Below are 19,415 nucleotides of genomic sequence, written 5' to 3' on the forward strand. Positions count from 1 at the left end.
TACAGCCACCTAATTGATCCTTTACATCCATTTGCAACTGTAGCTTCATTAGGCCTTAAATCATTCAACACTGGACTATATATAATTATTGGCAAAATAACTTGCATCTGGTGTGTGTCATACTATATTTCTTGCATCTGGTGTGTGTCATACTGGCACGCAAACTAAATTAACAGGCTGTAGATTTCTCCTTCCTATAAATATCAGCAGACCCAAGGGTCCGCGTCCCACTCCCAGAACAATGGTGCTTGTTGACCTTGGGAGAGGGTTGCAAATCCTAGTCAGAGGCATTCCCAGAGGTTTGGTCAGGCAGAGCTCTGACCACGTGACATCTACAAGTGTTATTAAATTTACTTCAGGTTATGTCTTGTGCAGCCACCTGGGGTGGCCACATCCCGATTTCAAAATGGACACTTGCAAAGAGTAAAGGGAAAATTGGACAATGCTAAGAAAACAAGCAGGTGCAAGGTTTGCCTGTGGATTGGAGTTTGCAGCTCCCAGACAAAACCGATACTACAAGCAATTAGCATAGTAATGAGCTATGTCTGGGGACAAAAGAGAAACATTTAAGCAATCGGTACCAGGGCAGACTCCCCGGCGCCAGTAGAGACTAAAAGGCAGGCCAACGGTCACCTAGGGACCCCAGTGATTAAGCAACGACCCCTTTATTGGAGAAATCAATACAAATGATTAGGACATGGTCCAATTAATTGGGGCCAAGTTCAAGACCCACCCAAAATAGCACGAAGCCCCTTTGAGGTATAAAGAGGAGCCCCCAAGACAGATCGCCCTCTTCTTCATCTTCATCATACGTATTGGCCTTGGCTCTCAGCGACGAGAGACCCGCCAAGCACCAGACAAGTAAGTCTAAAGTCAGCGCACACTATGAGATAGGTGCTCCTAGCTACTATTCCATACCAGTTCGATGCCAGCAGCCTCAGAACCGGACAACGGCCATTGTTCCTCTGACTGAGTGGGCACCCGAAGCTAAGTATAGGCTTTTAGTAGTAGTTGTAGTTTAGTGAGTAGAGTTTGTGCATGAGTAGTAATTGACTGTGTGTAAATAAATGTGCATCGATTTCAAACTTACAAACTGGTGTAGAGTCTTTGATCAGTATTCAGTTTTGAACCTTGTGGCGGTATCGAAAGGATACCTGCCGACTCCTGAGCTAGCATTATTAAAACAGAGGAAATTAAGGAGAGAGCATAACGAGCAACACTTGTGGCGGAAACTCAAAATAATCACACTACTTTACACAGATATAGGAGTTGATGCTGCTCATACGTTGGATGGGATTCTCCGGGCGGGATTCTCCAGCCATGTATTTCTCAGCAGTATCACTCGCAAGCGCCAGGTTTCTATTGCCCTGCCACTTGTCAATGGGATTTCCCATTGGAACCACCCCACACTACTACGAAACACGCTGGCGGGGATGTGCTGCCAGCAGTAAAACATAAACTGCGACAACCGGAGAAATCCTGCCATTGCTTCTCGGTATGCTGACCGTGTAGTCACATAACTTCACACCCACCCTTCAGCAGCAGCAGATTTAAAGTGCAAAGTCGGATGAGCTGCAAGCAATATTAATGCCTCTTCCCCACAGATAGCTGGGCAATCCAACAGGGTTGGGAGCTACTTTAAACAGGAAGGGAATTGGGGAATATCCAGAATCCACCTCAAAAACCTTCTAGCAAGTGAGCCTGCCAGAGGGCAGCACGGTGGCCTAGTGGTTAGCACAACCGCTTCACGGCGCTGAGTTCCCAGGTTCGATCCCGGCTCTGGGTCACTGTCCGTGTGGAGTTTGCACATTCTCCCCGTGTCTGCGTGGGTTTCGCCCCCACAACCCAAAAATGTGCAGAGTAGGTGGATTGGCCACGCTAAATTGCCCCTTAATTGGAAAAAATAATTGGGTAATCTAAATTTATAAAAAAAAAAGTGAGCCTGCCAGACTGTGTTCTCTACATTTTAACATTTTACATTCTAGTTTTGCTTGTTCTCTTATTTAGGTCCTGTGGTTCCCATAAGTTTGAAATAATCACAGTTTTAGATTCCAGCTCCGTAAATTCATGAAATGTATTTCTACATTAAATTTATGTAAAATGTCTGTCTTTTACTCAGACATCTACTATCTCCACATTATATCCATCTATTCCAGAAAATCAAACTAGCACTTTTAGACACAAATGCTAGAGCTTTATTGAACATATTTCTTAGATCACCTCATCTGCTTGACTGATCTGTTGGTTCGATACACAGATTACACTGCAGTACTGAGTGATATGGCATTCTAAATATTTACGTATTATTATGCATGAACACATATTTCAACAATATAATGTTGGATCTGTAATAATTTCACATCCTCCATGTACATTGCACAGGTCCTTTAGCCTCTGTACCAGCCACATCTTTGCCAGCAAGATAATAAGGTACTTTATTATTCCTCAGCATTCTAAGTTTTACCATCTTCCTCATGTCCTTTCAGATTGAGTGGGAAAGATTGCAGAAGGAGTATATTGTGGGAAAGCGTGATGTTATTCACTTTGGTCATAAGAATTGAAAAGTAGAATATCTTTGGCCCCTTAACTGCTCAATATGTTATAGCCACCATGTTTTTAAAGAACACAATAACTGTTTATTTATAACAGGAACAAAGTTGAAATAAGCAATAATTGTAACAGAATAGCTGTTAGCTAATCTACTACTCCTCCCTTGTCCGTTCCACCCTCTTCCCCAAACACACACTCAAGACAGACACACAGAGGGAGGGGAAGGGCAAAAATAATAGGAATTAAAATGAAATGAAAGAGGAGTGCCCTTGCTTCTGATGTTGAAGTCGTTGCAGCAGACCGTCCCCCCAGAATGCTTAGGGATTGAGCATTAGAGATGATCTTCTGGCAGTAGCATTCAGTCCGTATTCCCAGACAATAGCTTTTCCACCGGAGAGGCACTTTAACTTTTATTAACCTGGGCCTTCCCTCAAAGGAACGAACAGCCACTGGCCTGATCAATTCTTTTTTGTTCCCAACTCCACCAAAATTACTAACAGCCTTAGTGAGGTAAGAACAGAGTTTACCACACAAGATTTCAAAGGATTTTAAACATCTGACCCTGTCTGCAGCTGATGGGTCGTCTGGCTGTGGAGAGCGAGAGCGAGAGTTAGATCTATAGAAAGAACCCAGTAGATGAAAGGGAGGGTCAGACTGCCTCCTTGTATGCTTCCAAGCCAAGACCTGGGGCTGGATTCTCTGCAGTGGGATTTTCCATTATGTAGCAGCACACCCACAGCCGCAGGGTTCCCGGTGGCGTGGGGTGGCCAGAATGGGGGAATTCCATTGGCTGGTGGCGGGAACGGAGAATCCCACTGTTGGCGAGGGCGGAGCAGTGAATCCCACCCCTGGTTTCACCAAGGAGCATTCCAGAGACCGCAGAATCAATCATTGCCTGTCCCGGAGAAGAAACCGGCTCATGGGACAGCTCATTGGCCATCAGCCAAGCCTGTCAGTCCATGTCATTACTGATGTCAGACCAAACAGCACAACCTGCTGCAGTTTCCTGTTTTTAAATTGAAGGTAAGCGGTTTGGTCTTAAAGGCGTTAATCATCCATGGACAAAAAAATGGTAATAACAAAAAGATTAACGGAAATTAAAAAGGAGGGAATGGGGAACAGATAGGGATTAAAAGAAGGATCTTTACAGAAACATTTAAATGTTAATGTTCAGAAAGACTTGGGTGTGCTCATACAGGAATGCAGAAAGTTAGCAGGCAGGTGCAGCAACAATTAGGAAGGCAAATGTCATCTTTGCTTTATTGCAAGTTGATGGAGTACAAGACTATACAAGCCTTTCTGTAATTGTGTAGGGCGAGACGATGGACCCAATTCTCCCTAAAAATGTAAAGGCTCATTTGTGGCAGGTTTTTCAGGGAGTTTCCCTGCCACCTCTATCGGCGATTTCCCCACCGCTATTTAATGACACTTTGTTGGGCCCTCGGACGTTTCTCAGCAGTTTAGCCTACAATTAGAAATTTTTTTTAAGCACTGGAGAGCCGAACTCAAGAGATCGGGCCACCTATTTGAAAGGGTACCCTGATCTCCTAAGTGAGTTTGTGGGTCACACCCCACCCATGGGCAATATCTCCCCCCACACACACACACATGGACACTACCCCACTCTCTTTCTCTTCTCCCCCACCCCTCCTCCCCAAGGGAGGACTCCCTATTATGGGGTCCCTGGAGGCCTCCCCTCTTCAGGCCCCCCCAAGCACGCTTACAGCAGCCCCTTCTGTCTAGGACCCCCACCCAACCTCCCGGAAGCCCCTACTTACCTGCCCTGCACTCCTCCACCCTTCAAACCCCCTCCACCCTCCTTTTATGGCCATGGCCACCCTGGCACTCAGCCAGTGCTCCTGCTGTCTTGGCAGTGCCAGCTGTGCACCTTGGCAGTGCCAGGGTGGTAGTGCCAAGGTGCAAGCTGGGCAGTGTCACGGGGCATGTTCCAGGGGGCCACCCTTGGATGTCCGGTGGCCCGGGAGACCCTCTGGGTGCCTTTCCACCTGGTCCACGTTTTGTTTGGACCAGCGCTGATCGGCGCCCGGCTGCAGCCTCCCGGGGGAGGCTGAAGAATCAAGGGATCTCATGCAGGTAGGTCATAAGTAGGTTTACGACCTACTACTGCGAGCGTCATTCAGTCCCGCCCATTCAGACTCCGACATTTCGCGGGGCGTCGGAGAATCCTGGGAGGCACAGAGCCTGTCAGGAGGCTCGCTGGAGGCCTTTCCATGCATTCTCCAGCTTGCGTTGTGCTCAAGCGACAGCCTAACACTGCCGGAGATTCACACCCTACATCTGGAATAATTGGTCTCCATACTTAAGAAAGGATATACTTGCATTGGAGGCAGTACAGCAAGGTAGACTAAATTGGTCACCAAGATGAGGGGGATGTCTACGTTGAGGCTGAGTAAATTGGGACATTTCTCTCTAGTTTAGAAGAATGAAACACAATGGGTAGGAAAATGGAGTTGAAGTCCAAGAGCAACAGTGATCGCATTGAACATCAGAGCAGGCCTGACAGGCTATATGATCTACTACTGCTCCTATTTCCTGTGTTGGGGAGATGCACAAGTTAATTGAGAAGCACAAGTAAATCAAGTTAATCGATTTGCTCATTGTTCCATACAAATGTAGACAATAGGGCAGCACGGCGGCCTAGTGGTTAGCACAACCGCCTCACGGCGCTGAGGTCCCAGGTTCGATCCCGGCTCTGGGTCACTGTCCGTGTGGAGTTTGCACATTCTCCCTGTGTCTGCGTGGGTTTCGCCCTCACAACCCAAAAATGTGCAGAGTAGGTGGATTGGCCACGCTAAATTGCCCCTTAATCGGACAAAATAATTGGGTAATCTAAATTTATATAAAAAAATGTAGACAATGTTCAGACTAATCTAGTTAACTGGAAAAACAACTGAAAAGGTAACAAAGCAGGTTCAACGCATTCTTTATTCCCAGCATATCAAACCCCACCTTAGACTCAATTAAACTTATGCTAGGTAAAGAACAGAAGTTGTGGTTTAGGAAAAGGCCTTGTAAACAGCCACACGAGAAAAGATCAGCTAATTAAAATAACAAAACAAATCTTACAGTGAGGGTGCCCCTGTAGGATGAGGACAACAGCACATGCTGATATGGAGACTGAGATTGATGGTTAAGAACAAAGACAACCATTTCCATATTCTATAAAGTGCATAAGGAGTTAAAGATTTAATGTTACCCCCAAAACGTTTCTGCTGACTTTAAATTGCATTATATTTCCTTTATAGCAACACCATTCTCTCAAGCTTCTGGTGGCAGTTCAGCTCATTTCCTCTACAATGAATGTTGTTCAACTTGAAAATTAGCATTGTGTAATTTAGATCACTGTGACCTGAACATAGTGAGTAGTTCCCTCTCCAATGTTTGTTCTACATTAAAGCAGAAACTGTTTATGACAATGACTTAATAAGGAAGTGTTTGATGAATATAGTTTATAACCTAAGTAAGCAAACTGTTCTCTATGGTAAAGTTGAATACAAATGAAGACTATTATAACTAAGAGAAATCATGCAGAATATTTTCATCCACAAGCCTTGCTTACATAAGAGAACATTGGGGGAGAAGGTAGGGAAGAGGGAAGTTAGAGAGTGTACATAGAAATTATGGAATGCATTCTGTACACCAAATTTTGCCATTACACTACGGTCATCTGGGACACACCTATCTGATATTTAAGATAATTCAATTGCATAAAATCTTACACTAAAGGAACCTGATATAAGTGCACATTTACATGAAAGACTTGTATACGATTCAGCACTCATTCTTCCTTTCCCAATTTTATATGGGTACTGCAGCACAGTGGTTATGTTAACTCACTAACAATCCAGAGGCCTGAACTAACGATCCAGAATTCAAGTTCCCCAATGAGAGATGGAGCTTTTTAATCCAGTTAGTCAACTAAATTTGGAATAAAATACCAGCATCATTACTGGGGATGAAGAAATTCAGACTGTTGTCATCAACATCTTTTTAGGTAGGGAAATTTGCGGTCTAGACCCACAGCAATGTAACTCTCAGACAGTCTCGGGAATTGTTTGGCAAGCCACTCAGCTGTATCAGGCCACTATGAAAATCAGGCATAAAACTAGACTGGCAACTCAACCAAGGCATAATAAAACAGTGAACATAACAAAAAGGACATTCATGCCACCTAAACGGTCCTCACCAGCATCTGGGAACTTCTGCCAAAATTGAGAGAACTATCACACAAACTAACCAAGTTGACAAACTAACCAAGTCGACATTTGTACTTGCCAAATGAAACCTTATAGACAATGTCCGAGACTCCTCCATCACAATCCATGGTCATGTGCTGTTCCCATCAGCACAGTAGCTTACAGTCAGGAGGGAGTGGCCCTCCAATATTGACTCCAGGCCCCATGAGGTCTCATGCCATCAGGTCAAACATGTGCAAAGAAACTATCTGACAATAGCCCACCCTCAGTTCAGTGCTCCTTCTTTTTGATTACCACCTGGAAGAAGCACAAATGGTAGAAAGGACACAGAATGTACTCTGAGTGGAGACTTCAACGTCCATCAAGAGTGGCTTGGCAACAAGACTAATGATCTAGCTGGTCAAATCCTTAAGCTCAGATCTGCCAGACTGAGTCTGTGGCAGACGGAGAGTAAACCAACAAGAGGGGGGAACACTTTACCTCAAATTCACCAGTTAACCAGTCATGAAGACAGTTCACGACAGTTTAAGGGGTGGCCACCAGTCTGTGTGAAGGTGAAGTCACATCTTCATATTGAGGCACACACTCCGTTATGTTGTGTAGCACTACCACCATGCTAAACTGGAGAGATTCAGAGCAGTTCTATCAGCACAATTGAGTTAACCACATCGTTGTAGCTGTGGGGAGGCACGGTGGCACAGTGGTTAGCCAGAAATCCAGGTTCATTCCAATGTTGGGTGACTGTGGAGTTTGTACTTTCTCCCAGTGTCTGCGTGGGTTTCCTCCGGGTGCTCCGGTTTCCTCCCACAGTCCAAAGATGTGCCGGTTAGGTGGGCTGGGCATGCTAAATTCCCTCTTAGTGTCCAGAATTGTACAGACTAGGTTAAAGGGATAGGGTGGGGGAGTGGACCTGAGGAAGCTGCTTTTCAGAGGGTCGGTGCTGACTCGACTGGCAGAATGGCCTCCTCCTGGACTGTAGGAGTTCTTTGATTCTACGATTCTAAAACTGGACAATCATGAGGTCCTTGTGGACTATCAACTGCAGCAACATTGTATTCCACTATAATGTGTAACCTATAGCTCAGCAGATACCTCATCCTTCAATTGCCATCAACCCATAGAACCAAACCTGGAACAATAAAGAGTGTAAAAGCACATCAGAAACAATAGCAGACATACCTAGTGGAACTTCAACACAGGATCCCTGCACGCCAACAGTGGAAGCAGTATCCTGTGGATAGTCAATGAATGAGAACAAAAATAAAATACTGCAGATGCTGCAAATCAGAAATGAAAATAGAAAAAAAAAACTCAGCAGGTCTGACAGCATCTGTGGCGAAAGAAACAAAGTTCATGTTCCACTTCAGAACACAGATAAGAGCTCAGCAATCCTGTCATAATCTTGAACAACTAAAAGAACACACCTGAAATGATGGCGGAACTCCACCAGGCAAGGTCAAAAAGATGGGACTGAAGAATTTTCAGTCATCTTCAACCAGATGTGCCATGTGGCTAATCCATCTCCTAGTGAGGCCATCACAGAAGCCAATCTTCCATCAATTCATTCCACTCCATGAAATATTACTGAAGGCACTGGTTAGAGCAAAGCCTAATGGCTCCAACAATATCCCAGTCATAGTGCTGTATGAGGACTGGGACTCCAGAGCTAGGCACACCTCGAACCGAGCTGTTCCAGTAGTGCTGTAACCTGGCATCTACCTGATCATTTGGAAAATTGCCCAGGTAGGTCTTATCCACAAATAGGACAAAACCAATCCTATCAATTACCACCCTTTGAGTCTACACTTAATCTTCACCAAATGATGGGAAGGGGGTTATTGACAGGGCTATCAGGCAGCAATTGTTCACCAATAATCTAATTGAAGCTAACTTTGGGTTCTGCCAGGGCTGCTTCCCCAAACATCATTACAACCTCAGTCCAAACATGGATATAAGAGCCAAATTTAAAAAGGTGAGGCAAGAGCAACTGCCTTCAGCATAAGGTAGCATTTGTCCCAGTATGTAATATAATTGAACTTGATGGAAATCGGGGGAAAACTCTTCACTCGTTTCAGTCATACATAGAACAAAGAAAGACGGTTGTGGTCATTGGAGGCCAATAATCTCAGCCCCACCCTATCACTGTAGGAGTTCCTCAGGATAATGTTCTAGGCCCGATCAATTTCTGACTGCTTCAATGACTTTCTGTCAAGATCTAGGTGGGAAATGTTTGCTAATTGATTTCAGTTTTCAATTCAATTTGCAACTCTCGCAGATAAAGAAGCAGCAGCACGCCAGACATTCAGACTTGGACTGTTAAGTGGCATGTAATACTTCTGCCACACAAATGCGAGGCAAGGACTTTTTCTAACAAGCACAAATCTAACCATCTCTCCTTAACATTCAATGGAATTACCATCAGTGAATCCCCAACTATCAACATCCTGGGGTTACCACTGACCAGAAACCAAACTGAATGAGTGATATAGATACTGTGGATACAAGAACAGGTTCGAAGCTCAGAATTCTGCAGCAAGTAACTCACCTCCTGACTCCCCAAAGGATGCCCACCATCTACAAGATGAAGTCAGGAATGTAATGGAATACTCTCCACTTGTCTGGACGAGTGCAGCTCCAACAACACAAGAAACTCAACAACATCCAGGACAAATCAGCCCATTTGACTGTCATCCCATCCATTGCCTTCAATATTCATATCCTTAGCCACTGGTGCACAGTGGCAGCAACATGTAATATCATGCAGTACAGTAATATCATGCAGTACAGCAACTTCCCAAGTCTCCTTTAACAGTATTTCACAATCTATAACCTCTGCCACCTAGAAGAACAAGGACTGCAGGGCACTTGGGAACACCATCACCAGAAAGCTGCCATTCTGACTTGGAACGATATAATTATTCCTCGACTATTGTTGGGTGAAAACCCTGGAACAACCTCCTCAGCAGCACCATGGGTGTGTCTACACCAAATGTTCAGCAATGGTTCAATAGCAACTTCAAGGGCAATTGGGAATAAACAAAAAAAGCTGGCCTTGCCAGCATTCTCATCCTCAAGGAATAAAATGTGATAATATTTATGCACATCCATAACTTGGTCTGTACATTTTTTTTAAAAACTGTATTCAGGCAAAATAACAGTCAGACACAATACAAGGCTGAAACGAAAGGGAAAATGCTGGAAAATCTCAGCAAGTCTGGCAGCATCTGTAGGGAGAGAAAAGAGCTAATGTTTCGAATCCGAAGACTCTTTGTCAAAGCTGCTGGTCAATACAATACAATACAAGGCTGGTCAACTTGTGAAAATAAACCATGCCTGGTTTAACAAAGTGTTTGTTTGAGGTGGATCCTGAAGCAAGTTACTGAGCTATTAGGTTATGAATACAGTCCCACATCTAGCTTGTGAGATAAACCACTGTTCAGATAAACAAGAAATTAAAAGGACAGACTTGCGACCAAAGAAAACAGTTGACAGATGTTGTTTACTGGATTGCGCTACTAATTAAAATGGTCCAGCATTAAAGAGAATCAAAAAGAGCTACCCTTATAAGCACCACCCAATCATAGTTTTGAAATGAGCAACATAAATGGACATGTTCAATGCACAGGAAGCTAAGTTACGTAAGCTAACAAAGGTGCGACTCTCAACCCATGCTCGATGCCGTGCCTTTCTGAAAAGCAGTAGCAAAAAAATAAACCTATCATGTCAGGTTTCACTTCCAATTATTACCCAGGTGATCCCTTTTGAAAAATGCACATGGATATTGATTGAGGACAAAACCGAGCTAAAACTATGGAACTTCAACCAAGGTAACAAAAGGACAAAGAACACAAAATATGACTGGGCCGACCGTGAAATAAAACAGAAACCTCAAATGATACGATGATTTATTCCAATCATTTCAAAGTTTGCTTTTCCTTGCACTATGTCAAAATGCCACGGATGTGGTATTTTGATATCAATGTGGCAAGATAAATATTTCAATACAAACAGCACAACTTCATCCATTCGTTTGGTACTTTGCTCCGAATGAGCCTCAAGTAATTTTACTCATCATTCTAATGACATGGCCAATCAAGCAGGTTCTGAACAGCCAAATCATAGAATAAGTGGTATTTGATTTCATGCATCTATTAGCCATTTCAGAAAGCATGGATGACTTTACTCAACTGGGCAGAGCCAGGCTCCAATGGCTGCCAATACATCCACTTCTTCATCAGCCTTCAGACTGGTTTGACGGATATCATGTGACCCATTTTTAAAGTCTGGAATGAAAATCAATTAATGTTTTTAAAAATAAACTTATCTGAAATAAAAATATCTGAACATGAAAGCCAGTAGACACAGGATAGAGCTCTTACCAACATGCACAGATGACCTGGGCCCACCCAAACATGATGTGTCCTCTGACAGTTTGGGCCAATCTCCAAAATGCCAGTGCTGCATTCAAGAAATATTATCTGAAAATTGTTCTATGATTCCACCCCTATAATAATTAAGCACAATAATTACCAATACAGCACAATATAATAATTACCACAGACTGAAGACTGTGGTAAATCAAAATTTACAGCATTCAGAGCTACTTTATACTTTTTGTAACTTGAAATGGTTTTTCCACTCAGGGACTTGCCCAATGCTCTCTCAAGGTCTGCAAGCAATTCATACACCTCGGTAAACCAATCCAAAGGACAAGAATGTTCTCAAGAATTGAAAATTTCAGCAAGCACTCTGCATAAATATTGTGTAGATGGCCCTCAGTTCTTCCAATGCTATCCTTGCAAACTGGACAGAATCAAATTTATTTGTGACATTACAAACCCTTAATCCTACCTATCTTCTTCCAGATTATGCTTCTCCATTAAAAACTGTCTCAACTATCAAGCTTAACCTAACAAAAGGCCTTCTCTTTCCTCTCCAGCCTCAATCACCTTTACCACATGTAGTGATCAATCCAGGATAAGCATACTCTGTTGTACAAAGGTGCCTGCAGTTCAAGCATTAATATACCAGAGGGGGCAGGGCAGCACGGTGCGGCAGTGGTTAGCACAGCTGTCTCACAGCGCCACGGTTCCAGGTTCGATCCCGGCTCTGGTTCACTATCGATATGGAGTTTACATATTCTTCCCGTGTTTGCGTAGGTTTCACCCCCACAACCCAAAAGATGTGCAGGGTAGTTGGATTGGCCACGCTAAATTGCCCCTTAATTGGAGAAAATTATTTGGGCACTCTACATTTTAAAAATTAAAAATAAATAATTAAACCAGAGGAGACCAGATTTTGAAACGTCAAAACCAAGACACGTCGAAAGCTCTGAAAAGGAGGCTCCATGAGGACTGACATATTGGGTAACAAATGATAGGAGTCTTGGCGAGGGCAGTTGAAAGTAGGAGGTAATGTAATGATACCTCCTAGAAGATGTCCAGCCAGGGTTGGGAATGCTATTAAGACACTCAATTACTGAAGACAGCAGTTGCGAACCGCTATTTTTGTTTCGGCCTCATTTTCTAAAAAACTGATCCAAAGTTATCGCAAGTGCAAGACTCAAGGCAAAATGGACTGATCTATGACAAGCAGTTAGTCAAGCTCCAACGTTGCTGAATTTCCCATCAACTTCAGTTAGTGTCTGAAATACACTGTACAACCACTGAACTCTGCTGCAGAAAAGCAAAGATTTTGTTATGAGAAGTCTTGCATAACAACAGTGACGACACCCAAAAGTAACCGCAAGACCTCCTAAGTTTCCACAGCACCTACCCATTCAAGTACAGAAGATGCAGCAGCTGCCTTGTGCATCCTCCCTCCCCACTGGCAAGAGCCCCAAACACCCATAGGTGATGAAATACTTAACTTGTACTTAACTTAACATATTGCAGTCACGGCTCGTGATGCAGTCTTCTCCACAGCGGGCAGTTCAAACAAAAATTGGACAATTGCTTTCATTCAATCTGCAAACACGACCTGGAATTTCTGGTTGCTTGTCATTTTCATCCTTTGTCCTACTTCCACATAAACTTCAGGTGTTTTTACAGCCTTCTGGACTCAACATTTGAAATATTGAAACTAATCCAGGGATATTCCCAAAATGCTACACAAGAGGGGCAGGTTTAGCACAGTGAGCTAAACAGTTGGCTTGTAATGTAGAACAAGGCCAGCAGCGTGGGTTCAATTCCCGTACCGGCCTTCCTGAACAGGTGCCGGAATGTGGCGACTAGGGGCTTTTCACAGTAACTCCATTGAAGCCGACTTGTGACAAAGGTTCGGCACAACATCGTGGGCCGAAGGGCCTGTTCTGTGCTGTATTTTTCTATATTCTATGTTCTATTAAATGATTATTATGATAACAGTTAACATGGCAGCACGGTGGCACAGTGGGTTAGCCCTGCTGCCTCACGACGCCGAGGTCCCAGGTTCGATCCCGGCCCTGGGTCACTGTCTGTGTGGAGTTTGCACGTTCTCCCCATGTTTGCGTGGGTTTCGCCCCCACAACCCAAAGATGTGCAGGCTAGGTGGATTGGCCACGATAAATTGCCCCTTAATTGGAAACAAATGAATTGGATATTCTAAAAAAAAAATTTTTAAATGCTAACAGTTAACATGAAAAATCCACAGCTACATCTCAACCTGTTAAATTAACAATCGGGGCACTGGCATTAAAAAACAGGATATACTTTATTCAAACATTCACTGCACCAATTAATTTGTATACGTGTATTTGCAGGTCTCCAAGGGATTTATTCTGAGAGTCAGAGGTTATATTATTGTATGGAAAAGGGTGGGGTTATCTTGATTGAACGGGAAGTAGGTTTGAAAGATCTCCTTCGAGACAATGAAGTAATCTTTTGAGATGGAGCACTGCAAAATTAATTTGAGTTTCCCCTCCTGTACTATAAACAAATGAAAAGCAGTATCCAAAATGAAGGGGCAGTTCTCCTCTTTACTCCCCATTTTGTTAGCATGTGAATTACTAAGTGGGTACCAGAAATTTTGGGAGTTTGTTGTTTACCAAAAGGTATGTCTTAAAAGTAGTTTCCAAAGTCTTCTGCAAGTAAACCAAGTTTTTATTAACTAATATATTTATTTGCAGTAAAAGGGTACAGGATAGGAGCTGTTTCCAGGCTGTGTATTCTTGCCTCTGCTCAACACCACACTGACCCTAGGTTTGGGTCATGCACATTTTTATACCACCATACGAGTGGTACTGTACCCAGTTCCCCATTAACCCTGTATCTGCGACTCGACTTCCGGGCGGCGAGCGAGGAGGTCGCAGGGAGAGGGGCTCCCGCAAGCGCCAGGAAGGAACCCCCCCGACAGGCCGGACGGCGGAGGAGGAGCGGGCGGCAACGGCGGAGGAGGAGCGGGCGGCAACGGCGGAGGAGGAGCGGGCGGCAACGGCGGAGGAGCGGGCGACAACGGAGGAGCAGCGGGCGGCAGCGGCGGGCGGCAGCGGAGGAGAAGCGGAGGAGGAGCGGGCGGCAGCCGAGGAGGAGCGGGCGGCGGCGGAAGGCGGAGGCGAGGAGCGACGGCGACAGGGAGGCCCAGCAGCGGCAGGTCCAACCCCTCTCTCCCCCCCCCCCCCCACGCGGGCCGGGAACGGTGCGGCAGCGGCGGGCCCTCTTCCCCCCCCCCCCCCCCCCAAACCAGCAGCGGGACACCACCTTCCCCCCCCCAATCAGCAGCGGGGACACCAACCCCCCCCCCCCCAACCAGCAGCGGGGACACCAACCCCCCCCCCCCCCCCCCCAACCAGCAGCCCCACTCGCCCCTCCCCCTCCCCCCAACTGCAGTGACCACCACGTGGCAAGGACAAAGGGGGACTCTCTCTCTCTCTCCTGGGCGAGTGGAGAGAGAAAACAAAAGAAAAAAGAGACTTATATTTCTGTTCTTTTTTTAAAATAAAAACCCAAAAGAAAACTGGTAAAGAGAAAAGGGGTGAAATAAAGGGGTAAAGGAAAGAAGGGGGGAAATAAATTTTTCATTTAAAAAAAAATATATACATATATTTTTATATATATATATATATATATATATATAAATAAATAAAATTAAAATAGGGTGCGGAAAAGGGGGAAAAGAAGAACAAGGAGAGAAGAAACGATGAAGGGGAAGGGGGAGAAAAAAATGCCAGAAGGGACCCAAGAGAAAGGGGGCACCGGAGGTGGACGGGGCAAAGGGCAAACCAGCTTGGGCGAACGAGTCAACACGCGAAGCAGCGGGAAGAATGTTTCGCCGCATCCAAAAGGGCTGGACGGGCGGGCAACCTCTCCCCTGGGGTTAGAGGGGGGCGTGAATTGGAAGGAAGCCATTGCCGAGGTGGTGAGGGAGCAGCTGCAGGCAATCAAGGCAGAGTTAAAAGCAGACACAGAGGCCGCAGCACAGGCAGCAATGACCAGGGCCATGTCAGGGGTGCAGCAGGCTCTGACCAGAGTGGAGGAGAAAGTGGATGCCCAAGGGAAGATACTGGAAGCCCAAGGGAAGATACTGGAAGCCCAAGGGGCAACCATTAAAGAGCTGGAGAAGGCAGCGACTGACGTGAGCGACCGGGTCATGTCCCTGGAGAGGGAAATGGCGAAACTGAGTGCAACACAGGGGAGCCTGAAGGGCAGGGTAGACGGCCAGGAGATCAACTCGAGAAGGCAAAACATTAAGATAGTGGGCCTGCCAGAGGGGATAGAGGGTAGAAATCCCACAACATTCGTGGCTGCGATGCTGGGCTCCTTAGTGGGGCGGGAAACTTTTCCCACCCCACCGGAAATGGACAGAGCTCATCGGTCACTGCGCCCGAAGCCCAAGGAAGGGGAAAAAACCGAGAGCAGTTATAGCCAGACTGCACCGGTACCGGGATAGGGAGACAATCCTGCGCTGGGCCAAGGAGAATAGAGCCTGCAATTGGGACGGGCACGCCATCAGAATCTACGAGGATTTTGGAGCGGACATAGCTAAGAGACGGGCGGAGTTCAACAGAGCGAAAGCAGCTCTCTATAAGAACAAAGTACGTTTTGGTATGCTGTACCCAGCAAAACTCTGGGTCACATACCAACACAAGGAATATTTCTTTACAGCCCCTGCCGAGGCGAATAGATTCGTTGAGGAGCACGGGCTGGAAAAACGCCATGGGAAGTAGGGACGAGGGGCCCATGGCAAGGAGATACGTCATGCCGACGGGGGGGTGGGGAGGGGCGAGGCAAAGCCAGCCCCCTCCCCCCTGGCAGGAGCACCCAGGAAAAACAACCCAATGCCCAAGGGCCCGCTCCAGGTGGGAGGCCAGGCCCCGGCACGAGGGAACGGGAGTACTGGAGAGGGGAGAGGGGAAGGGGGACAGCAACCTCCGAGCGGGGAGCCACCGTGCTAGCAGGAAAGCTAGCGAAGGGGGCGCGCAACAGAGCAGGGCCGCAGCGCACCCCCAACAGGGGGGAAGGCGCCAGGCAGGGGAGGGGGGGGATCACCCATCAAAGGTGGGAGAGCAAATGGGGACAGGAATGGGGGAGAGAGGGGCAATGGAGGGGTACACAGGGGTATCCCCGAAAGGGATAGAGCGGGGGGGGGGGGGGCACTCGGGGGGCGAGAGACCAGGGAGGGGAAATGCAGGGACGAAGGGACAAAAGAGGCCAGAAAGGGAATAGGGCCACAAAGTGCCACAGACAAGGGCTCGAAACAGGGAACTGCTGCAAACACCCACCCAGTACGGTCTGTGGGTGAAGGGGCCCCCCGGAGTGCAGGGGGCTACCCGCGTGGCGGACACACAGTGGACGGCCATGGCGGGTGTCCCCGGGACAAGGGGGAACCCCGGAGCGCAGGGACCCGACCGCATGGGGAGAGCAGTGATAGTGGACATCCTGGACGGCCCCCTAACAAAGGGAAACCCCAGAGGGCAGGGGCGCGTCCACCGGACAAATATGGTTAACCCCACAGGAGCAAGGGGGCAGAAGCCCCCCACCAGAATAGTCACCTGGAACGTAAGGGGACTTAATGGCCCAGTGAAGAGATCTAGAGTCCTCACCCACCTTAGAAACATGAGGGCCGACATAGTCTTCCTCCAAGAGACGCACTTGAGGGAGCAGGACCAACTGCGGGTAAGAAAGGGCTGGGTGGGACAAACCTATCATTCCTGTTATGGGGCAAGGGCCAGGGGGGGTGGCGATCCTGATTGGCAAGAGGACAATGTTTAGGGCGACAAAGACGGTTACGGACCCAGGGGGACGATATGTCATGGTCAGCGGGGCCCTGGATGGGGCGCCGGTAGTCCTAGTTAACGTGTATGCGCCCAACTGGGACGACACGAGCTTCATCCAAAAGACCATGGCAGAAATCCCGGACATAGCGACGCACCGACTAATCATGGGGGGGGACTTCAACTGTGTACAGGACCCAACGACGGACAGATCAAACCCCAGAACGGGGAAAACCTCAAACATGGCAAGGGAACTCAGTCACTATATGGAGCAGATGGGAGCAGTAGACCCCTGGAGATTCGCCCACCCGGGGGAGAAAGAATTCTCTTTCTTCTCCCCAGTACACAACGTGTACACCAGAATTGACTTCTTTGTGGTGGGGAAAACGGTGCTTCCAGAGATAGACAAGGTGGAATACTCCGCAATTGTGATATCAGACCACGCCCCACACTACATGGATGTGCGGCTAGAGACGGGAAGGGCCCAGCGCCCCAAATGGAGGTTGGACGGTGCCTTACTAGCTGACAAGGCCTTCAGCGAAAGGATAGCGCGGGCCATAGCGGAGTACACTGAGATCAACCAAAACGGGGAGGTCTCACCCTCCACGTTCTGGGAAGCGCTTAAGGCCGTACTAAGAGGGGAAATCATAGCCTACAAAGCGCAAAGAGATAGGGAGGAAAGGGAGGCTAGGCAGAAGCTGGTCGACTCCATACTGGAGGTAGACCATAAATACTCCGAGGCCCCGACCGTAGAACTCCTGGCGGAGAGGAAAGAATTACAAAGGAACTTTGACCTGCTCTCCACCAGGAAAGCAGTACACCAACTCCGCCAGGCACGCGGGGCCCTATACGAACACGGAGACAAAGCCAGCCGCCTGTTGGCCCACCAGCTGAGAAAGCAGGCAGCCAGCAGAGAAATTGCGCAAATCAGAGATACCAGAGGCACGTTGGAAACAGAACCAGAGAGGATTAACAAAACCTTCAAGGCCTTCTACCAAGAGCTGTACACCTCAGAGCCCCCAACGGGGAAGGCTGGGATGAACCGGTTTCTTGACGGACTGGACATACCAGTTGTGGGAGAGGGCAGAAAACGGGATCTGGAAGCACCACTAGCACTGGGAGAGATCATGGACAGCATTAGCTCCATGCAGGCGGGGAAGGCGCCGGGACCGGACGGATTCCCGGCGGACTTCTACAAAAAATTTGCGACAGCGCTGGCCCCGCACCTGCGGGAGATGTTCACAGACTCGCTAGCTAGGGGCACATTGCCACCCACGTTAGCACAGGCCTCAATCTCGCTGATACCTAAGAAAGACAAAGACCCAACGGAATGTGGGTCATACAGACCCATATCTCTGCTGAATGCAGACGCCAAAATACTGGCCAAAATCCTAGCCAAAAGGCTAGAAGACTGTGTACCTGAGGTGGTCACAGAGGACCAGACGGGCTTTGTCAAAGGTAGACAGCTTACCGCGAACATCAGGCGCCGGCTGAACGTGATAATGACCCCCTCCGGGGAGAGAACACAAGAGGTGATCGTCTCCCTGGACGCAGAAAAGGCCTTCGACAGAGTCGAGTGGAAATACCTCATAGAGGTACTGGAGCGGTTCGGGCTTGGAACAGGGTTCACCGCTTGGGTAAAGCTCCTGTACAACGCACCCATGGCGAGTGTACAGACCAACAATACCAACTCCCAATACTTCCAGCTGCACAGGGGCACCAGACAAGGATGCCCACTGTCCCCGCTGCTGTTCGCACTAGCAATTGAACCGCTAGCAATCGCGCTCAGGGCAGCAAAAAATTGGAGGGGGATCCGAAGGGGAGGTAGAGAGCACAGAGTCTCACTCTATGCGGATGATCTGCTCCTCTATATCTCGGACCCACAAAGCAGCATGGACGGAATCATCGCGCTCCTGAAAGAGTTTGGAGCCTTCTCGGGCTACAAACTCAACATGAGCAAAAGTGAGATCTTCCCAGTACACCCGCAAGGGGGGGGGGGGGGCAGCACTAAAGGGGCTGCCGTTCAATCAAGCCCGACATAAATTCCGCTACCTGGGGATCCAAATAGCCCATGACTGGAAAGGGATCCACAAATGGAACCTCACCAGCCTGACGGAGGAAGTTAAAAAGGACCTGCAAAGATGGAACACACTCCCGCTCTCCCTCGCGGGGAGAGTTCAGACGATCAAAATGAACGTACTGCCCAGGTTCCTCTTCCTGTTTAGATCCATTCCGATCTACATCCCCAAGGCCTTTTTCAAAGCGCTGGACAAACTCATCATGGCGTTCGTATGGGGGGGTAAAAATGCTAGGATCCCAAAGAAGGTCTTACAAAAAACAAAAACCAGGGGAGGGCTAGCCCTCCCGAATCTACAATTCTACCACTGGGCAGCAACAGCCGAGCGAGTAAGGGGATGGATCCAGGAGCCAGAGGCTGAGTGGGTGCGTGCGGAGGAGGC

General features: G+C 47.5%; 1 protein-coding gene across 1 annotated transcript in view; it reads right to left on the reverse strand.

The window, feature by feature from the left end:
- zdhhc9 (zinc finger DHHC-type palmitoyltransferase 9) overlaps positions 1-19,415 on the reverse strand; it is a 133,230-nt gene that overhangs the window by 66,219 nt on the left and 47,596 nt on the right. The gene's annotated exons all lie outside the window — the stretch shown is intronic.

Source organism: Scyliorhinus canicula, chromosome 17, assembly GCF_902713615.1.
Source record: "Scyliorhinus canicula chromosome 17, sScyCan1.1, whole genome shotgun sequence".
In the NCBI taxonomy this organism is placed as follows: Eukaryota; Metazoa; Chordata; class Chondrichthyes; order Carcharhiniformes; family Scyliorhinidae; genus Scyliorhinus; species Scyliorhinus canicula.